The 25,301-nt window shown below is 39.9% G+C and overlaps 1 long non-coding RNA gene across 2 annotated transcripts in view; it reads right to left on the minus strand.

Moving 5' to 3' along the window:
- LOC142060948 (uncharacterized) overlaps positions 1-18,119 on the minus strand; it is a 32,100-nt gene extending 13,981 nt beyond the window's left edge. For both annotated transcript variants that reach the window (XR_012661990.1, XR_012661991.1), the window contains exon 1: positions 18,026-18,119. This is a non-coding gene — a long non-coding RNA (uncharacterized LOC142060948). The remainder of the gene's footprint in view (positions 1-18,025) is intronic.
- Positions 18,120-25,301: the final 7,182 nt, after the last annotated feature.

Raw genomic sequence — 25,301 nt, forward strand, 5'->3', positions numbered from 1 at the left:
CCTAGAGCTTACACATTTTTGAGAATCCTGCTCAGTTTCACCAATCATATTGCTCTCTGTGTTAGAGCTAAAGCCTCCGTGTTGCAGTGCGGTGCTGTGGGTTGGTTGTGGGCACTGGTGAAAAAACTTCATCCGGGCCCAGGAGCTGAGAAGCAAGAAGTTCACAGAACTGCTTATATAACAGGTGAGGGTTGGTGCCAGAGCTATAAGTTTGGGATTACAGGGCTTCTGAGCTTTGACCTGTTGTGATCAACAGCTGCAAGGTTGAAGGAAGGCCATACTGGCTTGTGTTTGCTGCACAGTATTTGCATTGCATTGAATTTGAGTGTTTCTGCTGGTGTTCAGCAGGGACCAAGAATGGTATTTTTGTCTTGAAGCATAACTTGGAAACACAAAATAGAAGGGAATCTGTCTTCTGACTGACAAAAAGCAGAGATGAGACACTGTACAGGACTTGCCGATACTCTGTTTTTCTTGGTTGAGTGATTTGCTCACTCTCTTTTTACACCCAATGCTAAGTCTATGGTCAAGAAGGATTTTCTCTCACCCAGTTAAGATCATCTGGACATTTTCAAATACATTCCTAGTATTATTGCACATATTTTAAACTCTTCTAAAATCCTCCTGTGAATTACCAAGTTTTAAGTCTTTGACCTTTTGTATTGAGTCTGCTCTAAGGTGGTAGATAGTGTTTTTGCAACTTCTTGTACTTGCACTGGGGAAGGAAGAGGGGAAAAGAAACAGAAGAGCAGATACTTAGTTCATTCTGGACTCTAAAGCTATGACAGAGCAGTCTGTTATGATCAGAGACTGGATTTGATAAAATAATTGATCACTTTCAGCCCTTTAACCACCTCTCTCTAGGCGCGCTATATCCACTATCCCCTCTTTGATTAGTTTGGTTAAATGATTTTATTTAATGCAGGCACAACTCCCACCTCATGTTTGCACGAAGGCAAGTGCAATAGGCCTTTGTGTTGACTGGTGCTGATAACAGCACTTACATGCTGAGAGATCGCGACTTAAAGGGAGATTAAAGGTCGTCTTCTTCTTTTAGGTCAGAGAAGAGATTCCTCTAACAAGGCCAATTTTAGAACCTACCACCCAAACTCTTCTTATCCACATATATACAATATATACTGGACAGTTCTTCCAGGCTGTTAATCTAGCTTTTTTATATATATATTAGGAATTGAATTAAGGTGGAAAAATCCCCAAACTATTTCATATATGCTACGTCATCTTATTCATGAAACAGCAAGAGTGAAGTAGTTCCCCAGCTTCCTAGATTACACAATCACACTTTGCCCAGGGACAGAATACTGGGTTATTCTTGGTGCTGGCTTTTGTAAATGCTCTTCTCTGAACTTCTCATTAACCTTCTGAACCTCATGCCTACTGGATGGATCCCAGCCAGCATCCTTCAAATACCCACGGATTCTTTGAAAGGAGAGTTTACACCTCAGTTTCCAAATTGTGTTACTGTGGCATACTAACTATATAAAAGAGGAAGGCAAACAGTGGATTTGCTTTTTTAAAAACAGCGGTCAATCAAAAAATAAAGTACTGATAATGTGAGGATCATACAGTCCTGAAACCTTCAGACATTTTGGCACATAGCTCTGTCTCTCTCGGACAATTGCATCCCCTTTTTCACTGCTTCCCTCCTCCTGTTCCAAAGCTCCCCCCCGAAGCCATCAGGGGGTGGGAGCAGAGTGGGTTGTGAAGTGTCTTGGGGTAATCCACTTTGACAGGGAACTATGCTGATTAAAAGTTACGGCTTTGGAACAGTAAAGCTCCCACTGCTGTCCATGTACAAGTTGCTGCTTTCTATTTAAACCTTAACAGTCACATCTAATCAAGGGAAAATAAGGACGTTTTTATGAATTCCATGAGAAAAAATTCCCCTCAGGTGTAGGCTGCACGGTTTGATCAGCTCCAGTATCATGTTTTAGCATTTCATATTAATCCCACAGATTCTGAGCCAAGAATGCTAGCTTTCATACTCGCCTGACAGCCAGGCAAAAACACTTTGGTAATTTGTTATTATTTCAGCTAAACTTGCAATATGCAAATTAAGATTTATGGCAAATAAAGGCTAAAAATTATGCATTTATCTTCACATGGAAAAGGTATCATGTAGTTGCAAGGTGCCAAAAAATACCAAAGCTGGGCAGAGAACAAGCGAATTACAACTCCAAGAAGGCACTGGAGAGCTGTACATCAGCTTTTTGTATCCTGATGACAGGAAACAAACTATTTCACAGTCTGAGATTTTCTGGAAGATAGGGAATTGACCCAGCCCACATTTCAGTTTTCCAACTGAAAATTGTTAAAATCTCAGGTAAATCTGAGTTTTTCAGTTAGTCTAAACTAAAAGAAAAATTATTTTTTTATGGAATATAAGTATCCTGTTGAAAACACGGTGATGGGAAAAATCTGTTTAAGTACAGATAACACTTCTATTCCCTACTATTTGCCCATCCTCCCCCTTGTTTCTCCATGCATAAGCAATTAAGATAATTTCCAGCCATGTGCCGACTGAGCTTTGCTGCAATGCCATTAAGGCAAAGAGACAACATACTGCCTATTCCCTACCTCATCTTTCTGGGGTAGTACAGAGTAACACAGACCATGTAAGTAAGATTCAGAGGTGCTCTAGAGAGATGCATTCCTGTGTGGTCTTATTCCCTGCTTTATATTCTGCAGTACTGAAGACAATAGGATGACACATGGACTGGAGATAGATCCATGCATACTTTCCTTCGTAAGTCAGGGTTTCCAATGAAAAGCATTGGAAAACTGAGATACATGCCCAAAGTTCAGCTCAGCCTGAGCCTTGGGGTCCAATTTTCATCTCAATCAGAAATAATTTCCCTTAAGTTAAAGGATTCATAACCATACAAAATCAGTGCGTACAAGCCAAACTCAAGCCACATCTGGTAATAAGGACTTTAACAAGAAGGATGTTAAGTGAACAGCACGTAGCTTTTTTTCTCAGTCTATCCCCTCACATACAAACCACAACTTCCAGATTCTGGAAGCTGCTTTGCCTCAGTCCTCTAGCTTACTGGAAGAATAAACTAGCCTTTGTTACGCACAGTCTACCTTATTCCCTGTTTTTACCTGACTTCTATGAATACTGCATAGAATCCAAGAAACTGTTGATGCGAGGAAGTCATTCAGGCGAGGCTCGGACTTAGTTGACATAAATACTTAATTCTGTCTTGGAGAATAAAAGTGGTTTAATCAAAGGGATCTGGTGGTGTCCAGTCCGTGTGAGGCTGGGGTCCCTCAGCCCGGACCTTGCAGCTGGTACCTGGTACCTGCTGTGGCCGATGAGAGGGTGCTCTCCAGTGTGAGATCAGAGAATGGCACAGCAGCGAAAGAGCTGGGTTTCAGCAGCTAAAAGAATATGAGTGTTCTTAGACAGCCACCTAGTGGCTTTAGTGAGGAATCAGAGCTGGAAGAAAATTCAGTGAACTCTTACAGAGACTGGAGTTACACTACAAATACAGCGCTAAAACAGTGCGAAATTAGCAATGTGTTTCATAGGGTTTTTGCATCATAGCAAATGCAGTAGCAGAGCAGAAGGGCTCTTGAATTACTTCATAGTAGTGAGAGGAGATTCCTCATCACTTTACGACTCTAGAAATGAATGTTTGGGTGAGAGTTCAAGTATTTAAAAAGATGTCTGAGGGTTAAGTGAATTGCAAAGTTTTGTTTAGGAACAAGTATAGGTGTATGTTTTTATACATATATATTCACCTCACCTTTTTCTTAGGTACCCATTTCTAAATCAAAACATTACTGTTGACTGAAAACCCTTATACCATACAATATTAAAAAAGGGCAAAGTCCAGAGGGAGAGATCCTTAGAACTGCCCCAGGGAATTCGCACAGAGAGCCTGCTTCCCCATATTCTACCATACATTCTTCCCCGTATTCTACCATATCTGCTAACCTAAATTTGCATGTTGTTGTGAAAATAATATGAAGTCTTTTGAGTAAGACAAGAGAACCTATGAGCCCAGTTCATATCAGGAATAGCACTTGCATGTACTAGCTCTGTGTGTGAAGTTCTAGCTCTATGAAACAAAAGAAAAACGAAAAAGCTCTCAACCATAAGGGTCCACAGAAAAACATCCAGGTATGATTCCTGAGTTTGCCTTTGCAAAGTTATTCCAGGAGATCTCTGACAAAGTTACACACTTATGGTCTCATATCTGTGCTCTTCCTCTGGATGTTCACAGAGCTACACCATGTATTTATCCTCATGTTAGAAAGATGCAGAATGTGTGGAATTATAAAGAAGCAGCCAGAGTTTGCACCTCGTCAGTCTAGCAATTACCTATTAGCCACTGCTTGCTAAATTACTTTTTGCTATAAAGACCACTTGCAAGAAGAAAGCTCCCAGATGGTCTCTTTTCGTAACAGTGATCACTGAAAAGAAAATGAAAAGAAAAAAAAAAATTCAGCTGAAATAAAAAATTAAGACACTAGTGGAAAACCTTATCAAAACCATTGTTCTCCAAAGTTCATCTAATATTAATATGCCAGAGAATAGCTGCAGGAGGTTGAGCAGGTCAAAGAAGAAATAATTAAACCTTGCTGATGAATCTGTTTGGGATGCTGTAGAATTTCTACTTAGACATTTACTGCCTCCCAAAAATCAGATACAGAGAACTGCCATAGCTGCAGATCATGTCAATCCTGAACCACTGCTGCAGTCTTGGACATATAGCTTCTTTGTTCTTACAGACTTGCAGTGTTTGTAATCCCCAAGTCCAACAATATAATAATATACTAAAAATAGCTATGAGTGCGCTTTGAATTCCTCTCAGAAACATCAGCTCTACATGCCTAATTAAATATCCTCAACACATAAAAAATAATTGCAAGGAAAAAGAAATCTCCCTCATGAGGGCCAGATGATTTTAATTAGGTCTCCCTCAAAATCTTCCTAGCCTCACGCGGCTCAGCTCACTACAAAACGCTCAGTCACACTGAGATTGCACGCTGTGCTCCAGGCCTCTCCTCGCCCTTTCACACTGGTTGCTGCTCTTCTGTCCCAATTTCTCCGTGTTCCTTAAGAATTTACTGTCATCCAGCCCTCAGAGCTCCATTCTAAAACTCCCCAGACATGTGGGGCTGGTGCCGTTTGCTGATTTCTTATTTTTTTATACCTCAGGAAGAGCTAGCCTGCACATATGGCATGCTTCTGTGTAGAAGCTGAACATATGCACAAAGGTTCCACACAAAATCTGTGGAGAAGGAGAAACAGTATTTATTTATTCCAGATAAAAGTTACAGCCCCTTTATCCTCCCACAGACACAAGCCCATCTGCTATCAGCCCAGCAGCTGGAATACAAACTCAGGTCTCACTGCCTCCCTTACAGGGAAAGAGGGGTTAAATCCTGATGGCAGCTCACCAGACCCCAAAGGGTATCACCAGAGGGACTGTGGCTACCGCAGCCACCACCACCAGAAGAGATCCTGACAAATTCACACTTCTGCCATCCTCCTCCACAAACCTCAGTTTTCATCTCTTTTGTACCTGGGGCGGAATTCGTGCCACGACACCATGGTGTTCTGTGACCACGTCAAGACAAGTGAGATAAGTACTTTTCACTGTCCCAGTTCCAACTCAGATATTTAAGGCTTTGGCATTAAAGAATTGGGGCACCTCTGAAGTACAGTCTTCTACCTCCCCCTTTCCCAGCCATAGTTATTAATAATACTAAAATTTATACTCTCTGAGAATTGGAATGATATGAATATCTAGTTTGCTCTAAGTAGGTATTTACAAACACTAGAATTATTTAATCCACTTCATTATAACAGATATTGGTTGTCATAGTTAAAGTCCCGCAGTTCATTCTTGTGTGATTTCTCCTTGTCCTGAGTATTTTTAAGCATAGGCCTTTGCTTTGATTTTTTTATGTATGTGTACTGTGGGTTCAAACATAGCCAGTATTAAGTGTCACAAGCCTCATCCTAGCCCTGAAGGACTTTTGTTTACTACAGTGTTTTACCTGTCATCTCAAGTGTTCATTCTAGATCTTGCAATGACTTTTGAATGTTGTTTGTTTTTAAATGCCATATCAGGGAGTCTGGCAAATTATAACTTGCAAGATTACATTCCAGCTGTTGGAAAGACTTACAGCATGGAACATAGACCTGAAACATATCCACTGCTGCATCATACTTATCCTCCCCTTGGTGTCACCTACAAGTGTTCCCCAAACGGCCACTGGTTCCCAGTGCTCCCCTGCTGCTGGAATTCAGCACTCACAGGTGCTGTGTGTGACGTTTTGGTCTGAACTTCTGCCAGCCACTTCCACAGCCACCAAGGTTTCCAGCTCTGGCGTTAGGAGTTCTATTCCTCCACATTGGCTTATTTTTGGTTTTTATCTTACTACTAGTACTACAACTTGTCCAGGAGTTTGAAGAAGAAATCTGTTCCCAGTCATTGTTTAGTTACATACACAAGCCTCTTTAAAGGGACAGTCACCATGACCCCTCTGTATGCTTCTCCATTTTAGTGTAGATATCTACACAGATCCTATTAGCAAAATTTAGAAGCCTTTCTCTTTAATTATTAGAGGTCAAAGCAACAAAATTATATTGAGTCATATTCAATTCAGCCAGAGAGAAAGCTGCATAGTGCTGTTGTATTAAGGTAGTATTACACTATCAATAGTTACAAAAGTGTTCTAACCTGAAGCAGTTTCTTTAGCTGTGAAGCCATGCCCATACTGAGCTTCCTACCTACAGGTATAATCCTTGCTTTTACGCAGCTCACCTAAAGTGCAAGTAAAATTTATCCCTATTAGCCTATGCAGAATGTATTGCTTCTTAATACTTGAAAATGTATAAAATACCTTTCCTTTGTTAGACACTTAAAAACATATAGTGTAACTTTTCTTTTAGGCAATACCTGTACAACACTAATTTCTACTTTATGTGGTTAAAACCTTTCCATGACGATCCCTAAAGAAAGTCATTCAGAATATCTGAGGTGCCCTGGAGAACTCTGTATTCCCATCATGTTTAGACGTCCCTTTCTGAGAGCATCTGACCTCTGTTCCTGCAAAGGGGAGGAGTATTGCATGTTTATAGACATCTGCTATGGAGCAACATCTCTCTTGCGAAGCCCGATTCTGATTCCCCTCCCATCCATGACCACAGCCTTTCGTTCTGACACAACCTTGTACCCAGAATCACCCCACGAGGTACCAATTAATACCCATAAGACATTGCAGAATTTAAGCATGTAGAAACAATAACATGAACAACATCTGATCCTACAGCTATGGTCAGGCATAGCTTAAATTTTGTTCTAGGACTTCTGTGCATGCATTTGACAATTTGTTCTACACCATTGCTCTGCTGAATTAAGTGAAAAGTCTAGGCAAGAACTGAAAGAATCCAAGGCATTGAAAGCAGACCAGCTTTCTGTGGCCCCCACAAAGATATCCAACTTCTCACATGAATGACTTAAGTTGCATACATCTTTCTGTGGTTTGAAAATAAGGGCAAGATTTGACTGAATATCTTTGTGATCATGGGTTTAACCTTTAATGATTCAGAGCAAAAATATCTCTCTAGGGTCTTCTACTGTGCTCTCTAGTGAACTACTCCCCTAAATGGAAATTTGATATTCCCAAAAGCCTCTGGAAAATACTCTACGCAGACCAGCAAAATTAGAACCATAAATTTTCTTGCAAAGGACAGTTTGATGGATTCTTATTGTCTCCCAGATCTTCACAGAAACATTCCTTTTAAAACTTCATAGACCTTTCATAAAACTGTTTGGATTCTTTTATTGTTTCTATCCCTGATTTAATAACTGGATGTTTCCTTTAAGTTTTGAAGGCAGGCAAGAACATGAAATTATACCTGAAGCTGGTGAGACCTTGAAGTATGGAACCACTAAAAATTCACCTCTAATGCTGGAGTAAAGCCATCTTATAGGAGTAACATTGTACACCAATGTAACACCCTCAAGCATATGAAATTAAACATGTACTGGAAACTATTTTATTATGCTTTTATTTTTTTCAAATCTGACACGCTGACACAGAATACGGCAGAGTAACTCACAGTAATAGGAAAGCATATGTTTAAGTCTCCAGTGTATTTTATGTAAAAGTTTGTGTTACCCTGTGAACATGCGATACACAAAACCACAACTATTACTATTAAGATTTGCTCAAGACTTTTTTTGTCAAATTCAGCTGAGCTGAAATCAACCAAACCAATGCAGTATGTGCTTGTGAAAGATGCTCTGCAGATGTGCCTCGCCTGAGATTCTTTGCAGGTAGCAAGAATACGAGAAAACCCCCTGCATTTGCTGGATGACTTGCTGGCAAAAACGGATTTGTTCCATTTTAGTGAAAACAACGTCAGAGACACAAAGTTATCAGACTTTTCGTAAAATAGGAGAAATGTTGACCCATCTGAGGAACTAAGATACACCTACTTGTTTAATAATGTTACATGGATTAACAGTATGCTTGCATTGATAATACCACAGGCCTCAGGTAACAGAGCCAATAGAAACATGCTACTGAGCCTGGAGACAGCTCTTCTGTCTTGTCAATGTTGCACAATGCTGAGCCTGTCTAGTTTTGGAAAAAGTCTCATATTTTGGATCTGAAAGAAAAAAAAAAAAACATCCTCTTTTTTCACAGATTTAGGAGATTTATATTCAGGCAGTCTGTGAAATTTCATAGAAGCAGAAACTTCCCACAGCTCATATAGAACTTAAGAGAGGTGTTTGCTCATTCTATTTGATGTTTTACACTCTTCATGAGAGACAATTCCCTCCACTGATCTCCCCTAGTGGTCTTAATTTCAGAACAGAAGTGTTGTATCATAGAAGCAGACTGCACGGTGAGATGGTAGAATAAGTTGTAGAGGAACTCTTATGTCATACGGGAAAACTCTGAAAGCAAGTTACAGGTGTTTAGATTATTACCAAATGAATGATTAATCCTTCCTTTATACACTTTTTGGACATTATTAGAAGAAATGCTACAACTATCCCCAGAAATGTGCTATTCTTGCTGTTCAGTATCAGTAAGACCTGAAAATTTTTACCTTTTTTCCCCCTTGTTTCTGTATCTATACAGCCCTCTTAATGTGGAACAAAACTGCAAAGAGGTTACCTACCACTAACAGGCTCTGAAAACATAGTAAGAAGGATATTGCAGAGGTCCCCTGACTATGGCTCATTGCTATGTAAGCATAAGACGAATTTATCAAAGGTTGGTGCAAGATTTAGAAGATCACGTCATGCAACATAGGGAAGGTATGGAAAAAACAACTTTCAGGTAAGTCTAACTGGCTTGACCTGCTTGCTAGATTAACATGTGTCCAGGTTAAACCTAAACAGTATAAAGTCTATGTTACACTGCTCAGAGCACTTAGAAGGTTTGGCTCCTTGAAGTTACAGGTCTAGAGAGGAGATGGTCTACAGATGGTCAGACAGATATGGTGAGTCTTTGCTTAAGGACATTGCCACCTTCAAAGTACAGACCAGAAGTAGCTTTGGCTTAATTCAGACCACAGTAAAATCATCAAGATAGTATGTAGGGGAAACCTTGCATGAAGAAAGGCACAATTCTTAATTTAATGGTACTAGTTATGACTATTTTTCCTTCTGTGATTTCACTGTAGCCCTTCCCTCTAGCCTGCTGAAAGCACTGTATAGAAACAGCTGCACTGCTACAAGCAGCAGGATCCTTGCTTCCTTCCGTGAGGAAAGTCTGTACATAAATACAGTTCAAATGTTTCCAGCAGGTGATAAAACTCAACAAAGAACCTCTTAACTCTCGCTTTCATGTTATACCTATCTAATTCTAAGGTACCTTTGCCAGTATCATCCTCTCTGAGTTGATAAAAATTAAAACAAGTTGATTAATGTTACGCCTGTTCCGTTAATATATGCCTCCAAAAAAAGATGAGAGTGCCTTTCATAGCATTGTAACCAAGCTCCCCAACTCTCACTTCATGAGCCTACTTCATTGAACCAAACCCTAAACATAATGCATGTATGAGCAATTGCGTTCATATTATTTGCCTGAAGGTTCTGCACATGTGTGGATCTACTCATATTCTTTAAGAAAAAATACTCCTGCATGTAAAAACATTAGTGTGTCCTTAAAATTGCCCTTCTGAAAATAGCTTAGCCTATTTGTAAGAATTCCTGCAACTTAGCACGTGCTTCATCTTTAGTCAGAGTGTTAGCCAAGTAATAATCAGCACTCAGCAAGAATTAGAAAGCCAGTTTGTCACAGTGAGGTCATGGGGAAGATTATTCCTGCTTTATGTCTCCATTTATAATAAATATTCCATAGCCTGTCACGGAAAGGATGTAGAACATATTTATACTTCCAACCTCCCTTTTCACATACAATTCATCAACTTGTTCTGGTAAATTCAATAGAAGCCTATTCCCTTTTGTCATTTTTTACATGCCTTCTTGCTCAGAGAACCAATAATCTACCTTAAAGTACAATGAAGATATTGTATATCTTTGAAAGTGAATGTAGTACAGATCTAGATTAGCAAAGGTATTTAGGTATTTCCTTTTAAGCTAGAACATAACTGTATAAATCTTCTCAGAGTCAAGTCAAGCGTATGATGCACTCACCTCATTTAGGCTGCTTATGACCATCTGTTGAGACATCATGATTCAATTTCACAACTTCATCTTACTCCTAACCAAGTATTTATTGCCAGATAACTGTGGGGTTGGAAAAGCAGCCTACATGACAGTCTAATGGCTATCTCCTCCTCTTTCATAAACGCTTTAAGGAAAATCTACTGCATTTCTCAGAACACAAACATTCTTTTCTCTGAAAAAGGCAACAGGATATGTGAGCAGTCTCTCACTACCATGGCAATGAGCTATTGGAATAACTTGTGGTAGTCATTAAAGAATTAGTCCCACCCTAAGGGATCTCATAAGAACATCCTAGACAGTGCAGTTATCTCTGCATCTGCACATAGAGGTGTGCCAAGGAAAATGGTAATGAAGTTGGCTATTGCATAGCTTGAAGGGAGTACTACATGAAAACATTTTCTGCAGATGGGATTGACTATGTTGGGGAAATCAGTAACACAATTACAGGGTCTTAACAGTCAGGGAAGCCAGAGCAACTAGTCTAATCTATAATGGGTAGGTTCCAACACATATCTCCCATACCCAGAAGGTCAGAGTTCAGCAGACATTGGACACAGTTTTCCTATGTTCTCAGATTCTCTAAGGGAATATGGCAAAGGAGCTGGTTGTGGTATTTTAAAGACTAGAGAGTCCTCATATCAGGAAATTCCCTTGAGAATATGTGGGGAAGAGCACATGCCAACACCAATTTGCTACTTGGTGTTGCCAAGCTTGCAAAACAGGTTGAAGAAAAACTCTAGGTTCTTTTTCCTTTTCACTCTGAACGTTTTAGCAGCACTCTGGTGACCATGCAACTTCAAAAATAAATCAGGTTGAGGAATGTATTATAATTCAGTTCCCAAACCACTGAAAAGTTATAAAAAGGCAGGAAACAAAACATGTCAGCTAAGATTTCAACAGAATAGTATCTCAGAAAGGCTTATAGCATGAAATTGGCCAGCAAACAGAAAAAGCATTTATTTACAAGACATGAAGATACATGTTGTATCTGTGTCCACTATAAATATATAATGAATATTTTAATGTATATCATTGAAGCAAATTCAGTACAGACAGCTATTTCTTTTCGCACAACATATGGGATTGATTATGATGGAATTACTCTTTTCGGAAATTCAGGCATGAAGTTTTGGGGAACTTCCAGTTGTACTCCAATAACATAATTGCTTAGAGAGAAAGCAACAATTTTTTGTATGAAGAAAGTTTCTAATACTACATTTCTTAATCCTATCATTCTTACCCAAATGGCTTTCAATAAAGTCTACTGTATAAAGAAGCACTCTCAAGTGAGTGAAAAATAATAATGAAAAAATTAGTGACATACTTAAGCTTCACAAAGAAATATATATTTGTCTTGAGACAAACTTGACAACTTGCATATGAATTTATTTTTTTTTTCACAACAGTATAGCAATTGCTGATAGGGTTGTGAGGCTTATCATAGCTGAGCTGTTTCTGCATTGATATTCAATGCCTAGCAGCATTTAACTATTTCACAAATAGAGCTAACAGAAAAATCAGTGCACCTATCTCCTGGAGGAGACAGGAGCCTGGAAATAGAGAGGATGGATTTCCCCCTGCCCACCATGGCTGAGAATCTGTTAAAGCCTTATGTAACTTTGTGGAGTTTTTCAGCCAATTCACACAACTGTTACTTTAGGACAAGAAATCAGAGAAAGGATGAATGAACGAATGAACAGTCAAAAAAGAACCACACTGAGAACAAAGCAGTAACCACGTCTAGGTGCTGAAAGATGTCAGAATTTGTATTTTTAAGTCTTTAAAACTACCATCTTGCTCTGATGACCTGAAGATAAGTACCCTTACTCCAGCTCCTGATCTTTCTTCAAAACATCCATCCCCTCTCAGTTGCAGATCTGACCTGGGTCATTTCTCATAGCTTCTCCTTAAAAGCTCCCAACATCAGCACCTGGCCTTTAGCTCTGGCTAACTTTACAGTAGCCATATCTTGTTTTCCATATCCAGGAACTGTTAGCATCACATCACTCAGAGTTCACTGGACATTTCCGTCATCATTCTAAGCAGGATTCTGTAACATTTTAGCAGTTTCGTTGTGGGTGATTTTAGTCCTCTAACCTAAAGCTGCTGGTAATGTCAACAACAGACTTTGCATTCCAATATATACACATACGCAGATTTTCAGGTTACATGTAGAATACTGGTGTTTATCTGAACAAAGTGTCAAGTGAGCTTAAAAACACCAGGTTTTGTGAGTCTTTTCGAGGGTGCAGCACTTGACAACTATCAGCGTGGTGTATAAAACAGTCAACAGTTAACACTGTTTAACTATCCTTCTCAACCATCCATTTGCAGTTGAGAGAGTAGCATTAGCATCTCCACGATCCAGCTGGGGAGACAGAGGCAAGAAGCTTATGTCTAAAGTAACACCTACCAACAGGATCAGACCTGCTTAGGAATTCAGGAAAGTCACCTTAAAAGCTGTATACAATCCCAGCTACCTTACTGAATCCTTTCCCATACTAACAAGAACTACAACCATTTTGCTGAATAAATCTTAAATAATAAAAAGTATCAAGAGGCAAGCCAGCTGAAAAGTGAGAATAAGGATTAAAAACTGGCAAGACAAATAAAGATATGAGCACTAAAGAAAAAGAAACCCTGGAGCATGTCCTACATTGTAGGTAACATGTCAGTTAAGATGGGCTACACAATAAACCTGTCATAAAAGCCTTCTGCAGACCCATGAGCAACTATATTTTTAAAAAAAGCTGTAAAAAAAACATTGACCATAAACCCAATTCACTATAACTAAATACTATTCCTTCTTGAAATAAGCTAATGTAGCACTAGTGCAGCACTCAGTCAAATCTCTGGCACTTAACAGCACTTAGAGAAATACACAATGCAAACTTGGAAGCCAGGCAAAGACAGATGGAAATGAACAATAAATGAACGGGTGGCTAGACAGACAGAAAATCTCACCCAATATTTTACCTTCCATCTGCTTCTCCTTGTAACTGTACCTTTACACAATTCAAGCCCCAGGTTTCCCATCCTGACACTGGAAATGACACAAGGAGGTTTTATGACAGAGTAGAATGGGTTTAAACACAAAAAACACAAAACAACAACATTAAAATCTGAAGGTAAGCATTTGAGAGCAGAGACTCTTGAGAAAGGTTTCTTTAAAAGAAAACATTCTTGTTATTTCCTTTGTTTTTCAGCATTGTTCTTTAATGTTCCTCCTAGAGGGGGGTCTGAACAACAGCAAGAGATAAGCAGAGAAGAGATGAAAGAAGGAAAGATGCAGCTTTGAAAAAGCAAAATCTGTTTCTTTTTGTTTAGCTCTGCAGTATCACCTGCAGCAATATGGAAAAGCAGTAGGAAACATGCTGGGGTGGGAGTTTTGCTGCAAGCTTCTGTTACAGGCAGTGCATTTTTGCGTGCCACAGAACACAGTCGTCTTCATCCTTCCCATCAGGTCTAATGATACTTGTCACTTACAAGTTTAACATACACCATATTTCAAAACATTGTAAATCATCTTTGATTTAAATTTACATTGCTCCTGTGGGGCAGAAGGCAAGGCAAAAAACCCCAAGTGGTTAAAAGCTAGGTAGTTACTGAACAGGTTTCCACACAGTGAAGAGTCAGTGAAATGCTTTAACAAATTTACATAGGAGGATCGGTGCTGTGATACTATGCATCCTATCACCACAGGTACCTCAGAGATACCTATGGTTAATATTTTCTCCTGTCATCAAATATGCAATAGTAGTATGAACCCAAAACTTTCTCTTCCTCTGCATAGAAGAAATACTTTGCTACCTAATATAAAATTAGTTCGTCCAGAAAAGAGTGAGAAACAAAGCTTACTTAGGGCTGAAGGTACATTTATAATGTTGCCCTATATTATTTCTTCAAACAAAACAAAACTACCCCAACATGCTGGACTTCAGGAGTTCTGACTCACCATCTACATCACACTGAATCTACTAGAACTATCACTTTCCATCCCCATTTACTAAGACTCAAGAGAGAGTACAATAAAACCATTTTCAACAGGATTAGCAAATTTAGAATCAATCTGTTTTATTGATGCAAAGTACAGAGGGATTTCTAGTCGCAAAAGAAAACATATGCCTCCACTTGAAGCTTCCACTAATTTAGATTTCTTACTTAAAAGTAGCAAAACACTTTGAGTAGTCCCTGGTGACCAATTCCTGATGAGAATGGGGTTGGCACAGAGCACTAAATCAGTGCAACAAAGGATGCTATTCCCTGGCACTGATATAGTGTGTTTTTATGGCAAAACCATACTGATTTCAGGACCATTCTGTAGTCAAACATTTCAGAGTGCTGCAAAGGCTTTGCAAGAGTTGCAGCACTGAATTTTATCAGTTGTGTCAGTTTGATTGGGTTGTAGTCTAGCTTCAGAGATGCCAACTATATTGTAATATTTTATTGCTTGTACCTCTGACTAAGACTGTATTATCTAGATCTTAAGAGGGCTGTAAATAAAAAGCAAAACTTTGCAGGACTAAGATTTCAGGTTGTGAATGGCAAGAGGACACATTCACAGTAGAACACAGGTAGCATTTTACGGCCCCTAGTTAAGAGTTATTGGTATTTTAGCAATTGAATTATGATGGAGAAAGCTATAGCAACTTTGCCTTGGGTCACAAGGGAGATCAGTAAATAGGTTCAGAAAAAACCTCTGCATGTCCATCTCCCTGCATGTCAGTTCCCCATCTTAGTGAACACTCTTTGCTGAGTAACTATAAAATACAGTCTTTTAACTATCAAAATTAAATACAGAATAAAAAGACTAATTCTGCTGAGCAGAAACTTTGCATAATGCACATCATAGCACATATACAGCACAGAGATTGTGCTTTTGAAGATATATACTTACCTGCATTTAGTGCCTATCACAGTACCTTCTAGCACATGGCTTATTTTGTAGAATTGCTTACGTGTTCAGTATCACAGATGACAATACCAACTCAGCTAATGGAGAGTTTACTTCAGCTGACATAGTGGAGAGCTCCTCTGAGAGCAAGAGCTGCAGAGCTTGCTTTTCTGTGTTGTGTTGAACCTGATCCAGCATCCATTCCAGCTGACGGAAAGACTCCTGTTGACTTCAGCATGCATTATATTAGGCCCTTGGTGCAGTCAGTTGCAGTGACAGTGTTTGAATGCTGAAGTTCTTGAACCCTTATGTTACGTGGATATTTGACAACTTAAGGAACACACATAAGGCAGAGCCAGAGAAAGTTATTTCCCCCCCCTTTCAGTGCTCATTTTACAGTCTACCACAAAAAATACAAGTTTCTCCAAGACATTGAGCAAGCTCCCTTGCTTTTATGTGCTTTTGTTCTTGGAAAAAAAACACCAGACAAAAATACCAGCTGCATTGTCTCAATATCAAACAGCTACTTCAGAGCAATGACTGCCTTATTTTTGACAATATTCAGCAGTTCAGAAGTGGATTGTGTTGAGAGTTGAAAATAATCAGCCATTTCATTTAGTGAATTACAAAATCCTAGTTAAAACCTTCTTCCATTTCAGGCATGTTCCTATCTCACACAAGGCCATGCACTGCCTTGATCATGGACTGAGAGAAACAGTTCTCTCAGGAGACTCAGCTGAAAACTTCTCAAATATCACCTCATGCTAAATACTCTAAAACTTGCTACATACTAAATACTTTAAAACCAGTCTCAACAATCTGATTCCCTCCTCCTCCACTTGCTTCTGAAATTGCTATTGTTTCTAAAATCTGCACAATACATGTAGGAATGATTCCCTTAGTAACTGTAGTTATCTGGGGTTTTGTCATACTATTGCTTGATTAAATGTATTAGTTCTCAGCAGGAATTCCTACTGACAAATCATCAGAATCTGAAAGTGCTTAGGGGAAGAGGCTGTATAAACAGGACTTTCCTTGTCTTCCGTATTTTTTCTATTCCTAAGTGCCTCCATAATATGAGCTATCACAACTAACATAAGAAATTCAAGTTACTTAATGATATTACACTGTATTCTTTGTCCCTTCTAGTAGTCAACCCCTTACCTTTATTGGTTATCAGAACATGCCTACACCTGTTAACAGTGCTGTGACCAAGGTTTACCAAGTTACAAGCCATTGAGGGTTGAAATCAAGGTGAATTCTATTACTACAAAATTATATTTTGTTTTGTTTTATGTTTTGATTTTTAAGCTTAACATAAGATGGCACCTTCAGGAGAATGGCATACCCTGGAAGATTGTTTTAAGAGAATGAGAATTACAGGCTATCCACGGAAACAATCTACTTGAGATATTTCCTAGAGATCCAATCACTATCATGGCAAAATTTCCATGTGTGAGGCAGATAAATATGGGTGGCAACTAAGCTGCAAACTGACCTTGTAGGCTTGGGATAGATTTAGCCACTGGTGCCAAAAAAATTTTCAGGTACAACAGAGATTTGTGCCCAGGGGTCCTCTTCTTACCCAACTAACTTGTAATCACAAGTGTCAGTTTCAGAACATTTATAAGACCCTGTGGAGTGTAATGTGAGTCAACCATGTGAATGTGAAATTTGTTAGACAACTGCAGCATGCTCAGTGGGAACAGATTGTGAGACAACAGTGATCTATAAGAGAAGATGAAAGAACAGGTTAAAGGGTTCCTGCAGTGGTTTTGCAGGTTTGGGAATAGGTGTGCACATATTATGTGCCAACGTGCTTTCTCACACACCTCAGAAGAGATCATTTGGATGTTGTGAAAACTTCAGCAGTAACAGAACCTGACACCTATCTCTTCCAGTATCAGGGTATAACAATGATTAGACTACACTTTAATAAGTCTTGCCATTCTTTGTTTGTCAAGGACATCAGACTTTGAAAGCACAATTTGCTAGGTTATAATTTTGCTGTGAGAGGTGTGGGCAGCCCTTCCCATACCACTACCCATTATCCACAGCACCTCTTAGCCTACGCCGGTCACTCCTCTGCAAATCATTCTAATTGTATAAAGGGGTTTTGAACACTACTAACTTATGTCTAGTACAAGCAGGGTTGATTTATTACTCCTTCCCCACTTATACTTGTTTTAGCCTTCAGCACTCCAAAAGGAATCTATTGGTACAGTTAAGGGCTTTATGTAAAGCCGAACCCTCAGGCAATGAGAGACTACCTGGCAGGCTCTCACTGAGTTATCAGTTACATATTTTTTTCATTTAATTCTAATTTTACTTCCCACTTCTACTTTGCCCCATAATTTCTTATTGCTGAGGTGGGCACTTACAGAGAAAAGCAGTACTGCTATTAAAAGAATCAATACTTACATTGCACAATACTTACACTGCTTCATTCTGTTTGCATCCTGTGCCCTTCATCTGTGAGGAATAGTGATCAATTATGAAGATCTGTCAGGTTAGTTATTACATGAGATCATTTATTCTGTTAAGAGAATAAAGCAAAGTCAGCAAGCCAAGAACATACTAAGTCAACTACAGTTTCAAAGCCTACAGTTACAGCCTGTGAGAAAGACAAGTAATTTCCTATGTTCGAAACACAGAGCTTAAGAGCAAAGGGACAACTCTCTTCAGCCCAACCACAAAAGAAATATAAGCAAGAATTAGAACATATAGCTTGAAAAGCTCTGCATGCTTCTTCTAGCAGTGTTTTTGCCTAAAGGCTTTCCCCTAAAGCCCTCCCCTCCATCATAAGAACAGTCAACTAGAACAGCACATATCAGATCCTTTTTATACTGGACCAAGAGAATTAATTATTTTCCATAGCTGGCCCGATTCAGGTTCTCTGGGAATTACAATTAGGGCATGCAGCTGTGGTCTTCTCTTGCCTCTCTAAGACAACATCAACTTGAATTTACCAAAACTAGCAGATGCCCAAGTGCACTGTAACAGGTAAAAAGAAAAGTAGCAAATACGAGCAGAATACAGCTTCCAGATCTCTAAGAACTTGTTACTAGTGTGATTAAGCTCTAGTATTGTAACTGAATGGGTCAGACACTTAATCATTAAATTTGCAAACATTCAGCTGCTGACTAGCAAGGGTCTACTTACATACATACGTATGCCCAATCCAGGCAAGGGTAAGGTCAAAGACAGATATTGTTTCTTGAGGTTTTATGGTTTTGCTTTTCTTCACAAGATAAAAAACAAAGAAAAGAGCAGAATTCCTTATAGTGATTTTCAACTAATGCTTTGAAGGGGAAGAAGGGGAATTGCTGAATATTTAAACTTTTCCTCACAGTGGGAATTCTGATATTTGTAGCCATTGCCAAGAAAGGATCTTTTACTACTAAACTGAAACTGAAAGTGAACATACTGCAGAGTCCGGGAGAGATGCCAGAACTGTGAGTTCTCTGCCTAGCTATAGAACAGGTATAGTGCAAGTACAACATGTTCAAGATATTTTTCTATCCTCAGCAAATGTCTCATCCTAATTTGGAAAGGACTATGTTGAGAGTAAAAAGTTTTTTCATTCTGCACTTCCATTCAGCAGTGATTTCAGGAGCTCATTATTGCCAACATCTGAGATTCAGATCCTAAATAAGCTTAAGCACCGATTATGTATTGCATGGCATGCCAGCTGAAAGCCATGTACCTCGGAGGGTCTGAAGCCAAACTCCACTATAAGAGGAACCAGCCCTAGAGGCTGAATTTTCTCTTACTCCTCAGTTACAGGAAACCCAGGTGGAGACTAGTTCAGACTTGTGTTCAGATCTTATAACACAAATAATAGATATGACTCTGAGAACTTGAAGAAGAGCTTAACCCTAGGTACTAAAACCAGTAAGGTTTAAGCTACTTCTATCTTCAAAATCTTAGATAAGTGTGCTGGTTTGGGCTGGGATAGAGTTCATTTTCTTCATGGCAGCTAGTATGGAGTTGGGTTTTGGATTTGTGCTGGAAAAAGTGTTGATAATACAGGGATGTTTCCTTACTGCTGAGCAGGGCTTAAACAGAGTCAAGGCGTTTCTGCTCCACATCCCATGCCACGAGTGAGTGCGCTGGGGTTCACAAGGAGTTGGGAGGGGACAAAGCTGGGACAGCTGATCCCAACTGACCCCGGGGACATCCCACACCATATGGTGTCATGCTCAGCATACAGAGCTGGGGGACAGAGAACTAGCTCAACGACAGAACTCAGAGGGTCGTGATCAACAGAGCAGAGTCTGGTTGGAGGCCTGTCACTAGCGGTGTTCCCCAGGGGTCGGTGCTGGGTCCAGTCCTGTTCAACATATTCATCAATGACCTGGGCAAAGGGACAGAGTGTCCTCTCAGCAAGTCTGCGGATGATACCAAGCTGGGAGGAGTGGCTGATACACCAGAAGGCTGTGCTGCCATCCAGCAAGACCTGGACAGGCTGGAGAGCTGGGCCGAGGGGAACCTGATGGAATTCAACAAGAGCAAGCGCAAGGCCCTGCCCCTGGGGAGGAAAAACCCCATGCACCGGTACAGGTTGGGGGCTGAACTACTGGAAAGCAGCTCTGGTGAGAAGGCCCTGGGAGTGCTGGTGGACAGCAAGCTGATCATGAGCCAGCACTGTGCCCTTGTGGCCAAGAAGGCCAATGGTATCCTGGGGTGCATTGAAAGGAGTGTGGGCAGCAGGTCGAGGGAGGTTATCCTCCCCCTCTGCTCTGCCCTAGTGAGGCTACATCTGGAGTGCTGTCTCCAGTTTTGGGCTCCCCAGTTCAAGAAGCACAGGGAACTGCTTGAGCAAGTCCAGCAGAGAGCTACCAAGATGATGAGGGGGCTGGAACATCTCCCTTATGAGGAAAGGCTGAGAGACATGGGTTTGTTTAGCCTGGAGAAGAGAAGACTGAGTGGGGATTTCATCAATACCTATAAATATCTAAAGGGTGGGTGTCAGAATGATGTGACTAGGCTCTTTTCAATAGTGCCCAGTGACAGGAGAAGGGGCAATGGGCACAAGTTGGAACACAGGAAGTTCCACCTCAATATGAGAAAAAACTCCTGTCCTGTGCGGGTGCCAGAGCAGGGGCACAGGCTGCCCAGAGAGGCTGTGGAGTCCCTTCCCTGGAGACATTCACACCCCGCCTGGACTCGGTCCTGCGCCCCCTGCTCTGGGTGTGCCTGCTCAGGCAGGGGGGTTGGATGAGATGATTTCCAAAGGTTCCTTCCAACCCCCACCATTCTGTGATTCTGTGAAGAAGAAGGAATGGGAGAAGTGTTTGGAGTGATGGTGTTTGTCTTCTCAAGTCACCATTTGGCGTGATGGAGCCCTGCTTTCCTGGAGATGGCTGATCACCTGCCTGCCCATGGGAAGGAGTGAATGAATTCCTTGTTTTGCTGGCTTGCATACATGGCTTTTGCTTTCCTGATTAAACTGTCTTTATCTCAACCCATGAATTTTCTCACTTTCACCCTTCCAATTCTCTTCCCCCATCCCAGCGCAGGGGAGTGAGCTGTTGTGGCGCTTAGTTGTTGGCTGGGTTTAAACCACAACAATGAGCTATCTAGGCTTTTCTCTGTTTTAATGCTTTACGGGACTCAAGGCAGAAACTATGGTCTTAGACCACATAGACTCAATCCTCCTTCTAGCTTAGCATGCTCCTGGCTAAACCTACACAGTGTAGTCTGTGCTATTTCCAGGGCCAAACTTTCTTCTCAGTACAGATTTAACCTCTACAGAATGCACTGGAGATTTTCCAGACATATTGGTAAGAATGCATTTAAAGCGGAACTTTTGTTTCTTGTTATTCTCCCATATATCTCATGTACAGCTTTCTTTTAAAATGTGAACAATCTTAAAATATGTGTTTGCATATATGAAACCAGAGTTTGCATCCTACTCTGAATATGGCCCGATGACATTTGTGTCACTGAGCCTGTTCTGAGTCTGCTGATACGTTACACAAGCAATGACAAGCTGCAGAGAAACAATTTAGAAGAAAAGAAAAGCAATTCTAAATGTGTTATGCTTATCTACATTTGTAATTCCAGTCATGGATCCTATCTGTTTGTAAATTTCAAAGCAAAATATCTCTGAACTTAAGTCAGTATGGATATGCTAATCCCTTTCTTGCTGCATAAAATTAGACACATACCAGGCAACTGTGAACTGATTAAAAGAGTCTCTCAAGAAAAATAAAAGAAGATAGGTCTTGTTATAAACTTGGTTCCTGGCTCTTGACAGAGGTAAGAATGTAAGGTGCATTGAGATGCTTATGAGATTCCTGCTGACTATTATGAGAACTTTAAGAAGTAGTTACATGCTGAAAAGTGACTCTGAATAAATAGTATTGTTAAGTTCCAAATTTATTTTCTCTCAAAGTCTTACAGAATAAATTTGCCCACTTTACAGGTAAAGATATGTTTTTTCTTGCTGACAGCCCTGCAAATGCTGAAAGTCACAGCTGTGTTCTCCTTGACTTGTGCATTCCACTACTGCTCTTCTGAAGTGATGCCTTAGTTAAAACTCTATTGTTAATTTAAGAGAGGAAAAAATCATCCAAACTACTTCCCTACCACTCTGTTGATTCTACAGGACTAAAAAGTATAAAAAGACCCTGGGAATTTTTTCCTTTTATATGGCAAAAACAGGCACGCAGGGAACAGATCTAATGAATCTAATGATCTAATGAAGGGATCACTGCATGTGGCTCCATTTTTGACCTGACAGAAAGAAGGAACACAGGGACATGAAGGTGTAAGCAATGACCTGTAAGTCTTCTGAACTCAAAAGAGTTTTCTTGCATCCTTTGGCAGCCCACCTTCCAGTCTAGGTTGCTTATGCAAAGATTAAGGAATAAATCCCTGCAAAGTTAAACAACACTTGCATTCTGACCAGGAAAAAATGTCCTGTTTGTGTCCGGTTCAAGTTAGAGGTAAAGGTGCAATCTTCCTTACACATACTACTACTGTGACTGGATGAATAGTAAATTTAGAGTGCACCAAGTCATGGCCCAGAGCCAGCAGATGAAGGTAGCTTATGTACCATGTTCAGCTCCTTTGCTCAGAGATGAGAGCTGGCAGTTTCATTAGTGTCACCCAGTACAGCTGTGCTGCTCAGAACAGAAAGTGAATAGCCAGAGCTTACTTCCACGCCGTGCCTTTTGTTGGGTTGTGTGGAGTCTCCTCTCATGTTGATACAAATGTGTTTACCGCATATGAAGAGCTGTGCCGAGTGCCTCTATGCTGTTCTTACCCTGACAGATTCCTCTACAAAGACAAGTGTTTACAACTGTGATGGCCGCAGTTGCTGTGGGCTACGAAGTAAATCTTCAGACATTTTTGCTGCTGCTCTGAAGTCTTCCCTAACTCTAATGGAACTCCTCTCTGGAAAACCTCTCACTTCAGCCACATACATGAAGACAATTGGCCTCATGATGTACTGGGAAACTGTGCAACCTGCAGTACATTTAGCCATTTAGCTTCAGATATAAATCCTTTAACAGGCCTTGAATATAAAACACAAGCAGTGCATATCCTAAGATTACTATAAAGCTATAACCATAGCTAAGGGGGCACACAAATCACTCTGAGATTTGATTTCTGCGAATCATAAAGATTCACCATAAAAATCTAGTTATGAGCATCGTTAAAAAAATGAGCTTCAGAGCATGAAATGTTAGACGTTTGCAATCTTTTAAGAAAAATAGTGTCTTGCTCAAGATCAGGTTTTAAATCATCTTCTGTAAGTTGACTGAATGCTAACTTCTGGCATGCAGGTCAAGGAGACATGCAAAAATGTTGGAAAAGTGTGTTTTAGAAGTGTAATGTAAAACACCCAGTACTAGGATGTCACAGTCTGCTGTTCTCAGAAAAGGATTAGGGTCACATTTTGAAAGACGTTTCATTTCTAAAGACGTAGATAAATGCCTATTGACAGTTTTGAAAATCTTTAGTATCTCACTCTTGTGAAAATCCTTTAAATCTGGAAATACTCAGCTGTTTTGAAAATTCCAGGAGGTACTGAGCATGACAAGTGCCCAGATGACTAATCATCAGTGCCTTTAAATGGCTGGCAAAAGAATATCTAGAACAGGCCCCTTACACAATTAAAGAAACAGATAAATAGATGACAAAATGAAATGGGATATTTAACATTGCGCTGATTATGTTTATTTTGTTAGGATAGGTCATGTTATGTCATCGGAGTTGACTGCAGTCAGCTGTAAAATCAGTATGAGATAAAAATCACGCCCAATATGAATATGTAAAAAACCTAGTAACATTTCTTGTTTGTAAACAGCTAGGATGTCATCATTCAGCTTGGGTTGGGGATTTCAGGATTTTGAATAAGAAATGAGCAGGGTCGTTTACTGGATTTCATCAGCATGTTCCCAGCAAAATCTTTTCCAGTGGTGCACATGAGCTCCTGTATGAGCACAGGATGGAAGCACCTGTGAGAGAACTGGAAGCTGTACTTCATATGGATCACTTTGGGACTCTTGAGTCTTCTGGGTTTTTCCTTCAAACCACCCCCGAAATGGCAGCAAGATGAATATGATGCATGGTTTGAAAAAAGTGCATTTACCTGCTGATCTGGGCTTGAAACTTTCAGGAAGGGTAAAGAACTTTTCTGGAAAACTATTGTGAGTTTGAAGATAATTTTAAAAATCTAGAAATTTATCCTATTATGTTTAGAGCTTTCAGAGGAAGTCTGGATATTATCAAGTAAAACCCCAGCTCTGATGGACCATTTTCATCTACACATCTCAAAGAAGTCTACGTAAGAGAATTGCGTCATCATCCTTTTTTATAGATGGGAAAAATGAAGCCTAGGAAAACAATACGACACAGGAAATCCAAAATTTGAACACATAGCATCCCACAAATGGTAACTTTATCCACTATATCACTATATACTTTCCAGGAAATGAGGAAATAGGTTGGTAAATGAGTAAATCTGCAGTATTTGATGCCTGTCTGGTAATAACACTGTACATCATTTAAATACCAACCAAACATGATTTTAAAGGTCTCATTTTCAAAGAAACTTAATATTCCTGTTGATTGCTTTTACTTAGAATTGCAACTAGCCAGTATGTTATTAGATCAGGTCTAATGAGTTACCTAAACAGTGATACAGGGTCATAATTTTCAGCACCCACCTAGCAAACTGCTTGTAGCCTGTCTACTCATAGATATTTTTTCTCTGGCAGGGGGGCAGTAGTTATTTTCTCCCTACTTTCATAGAGAGTGCTGATCTGAATCCACACTCCCTCACAGTCTGGGACTGTTTGCTTTAAGAATTTGTTTCAGACATAAGGGAAGAATTTGGACTCAGTATTTTTTTCCCATTTCAACTTGTAAATTTCCCTGGAAATTGGAAAGCCTTGGAATATTTCCATGGAAAATTACAATTATTTACTTCTTTCCCATTCTCTGAAGCACATCTAAGTCTCATGAACCAGACACACTCCAAATTGTTCATGCCATTCTACAACAATGCTGTTTTGATCTTACACTTCCATGTTTATTCATTTTATTTATATTGGCCCATTGTTAAGCCAAGCATTTTAAATTCCCTGAGAAGCTGTCAGCTGCAGGAAAACTGGGATTAGATCAAAATGCCCATATGGCAACAGCAGCATCCTCTTTGGAGTATGACTAGAGATGTGGAGAGCAAACTAAAGATCTCT

Source organism: Phalacrocorax aristotelis, chromosome 8, assembly GCF_949628215.1.
Source record: "Phalacrocorax aristotelis chromosome 8, bGulAri2.1, whole genome shotgun sequence".
Classification (NCBI taxonomy): domain Eukaryota; kingdom Metazoa; phylum Chordata; class Aves; order Suliformes; family Phalacrocoracidae; genus Phalacrocorax; species Phalacrocorax aristotelis.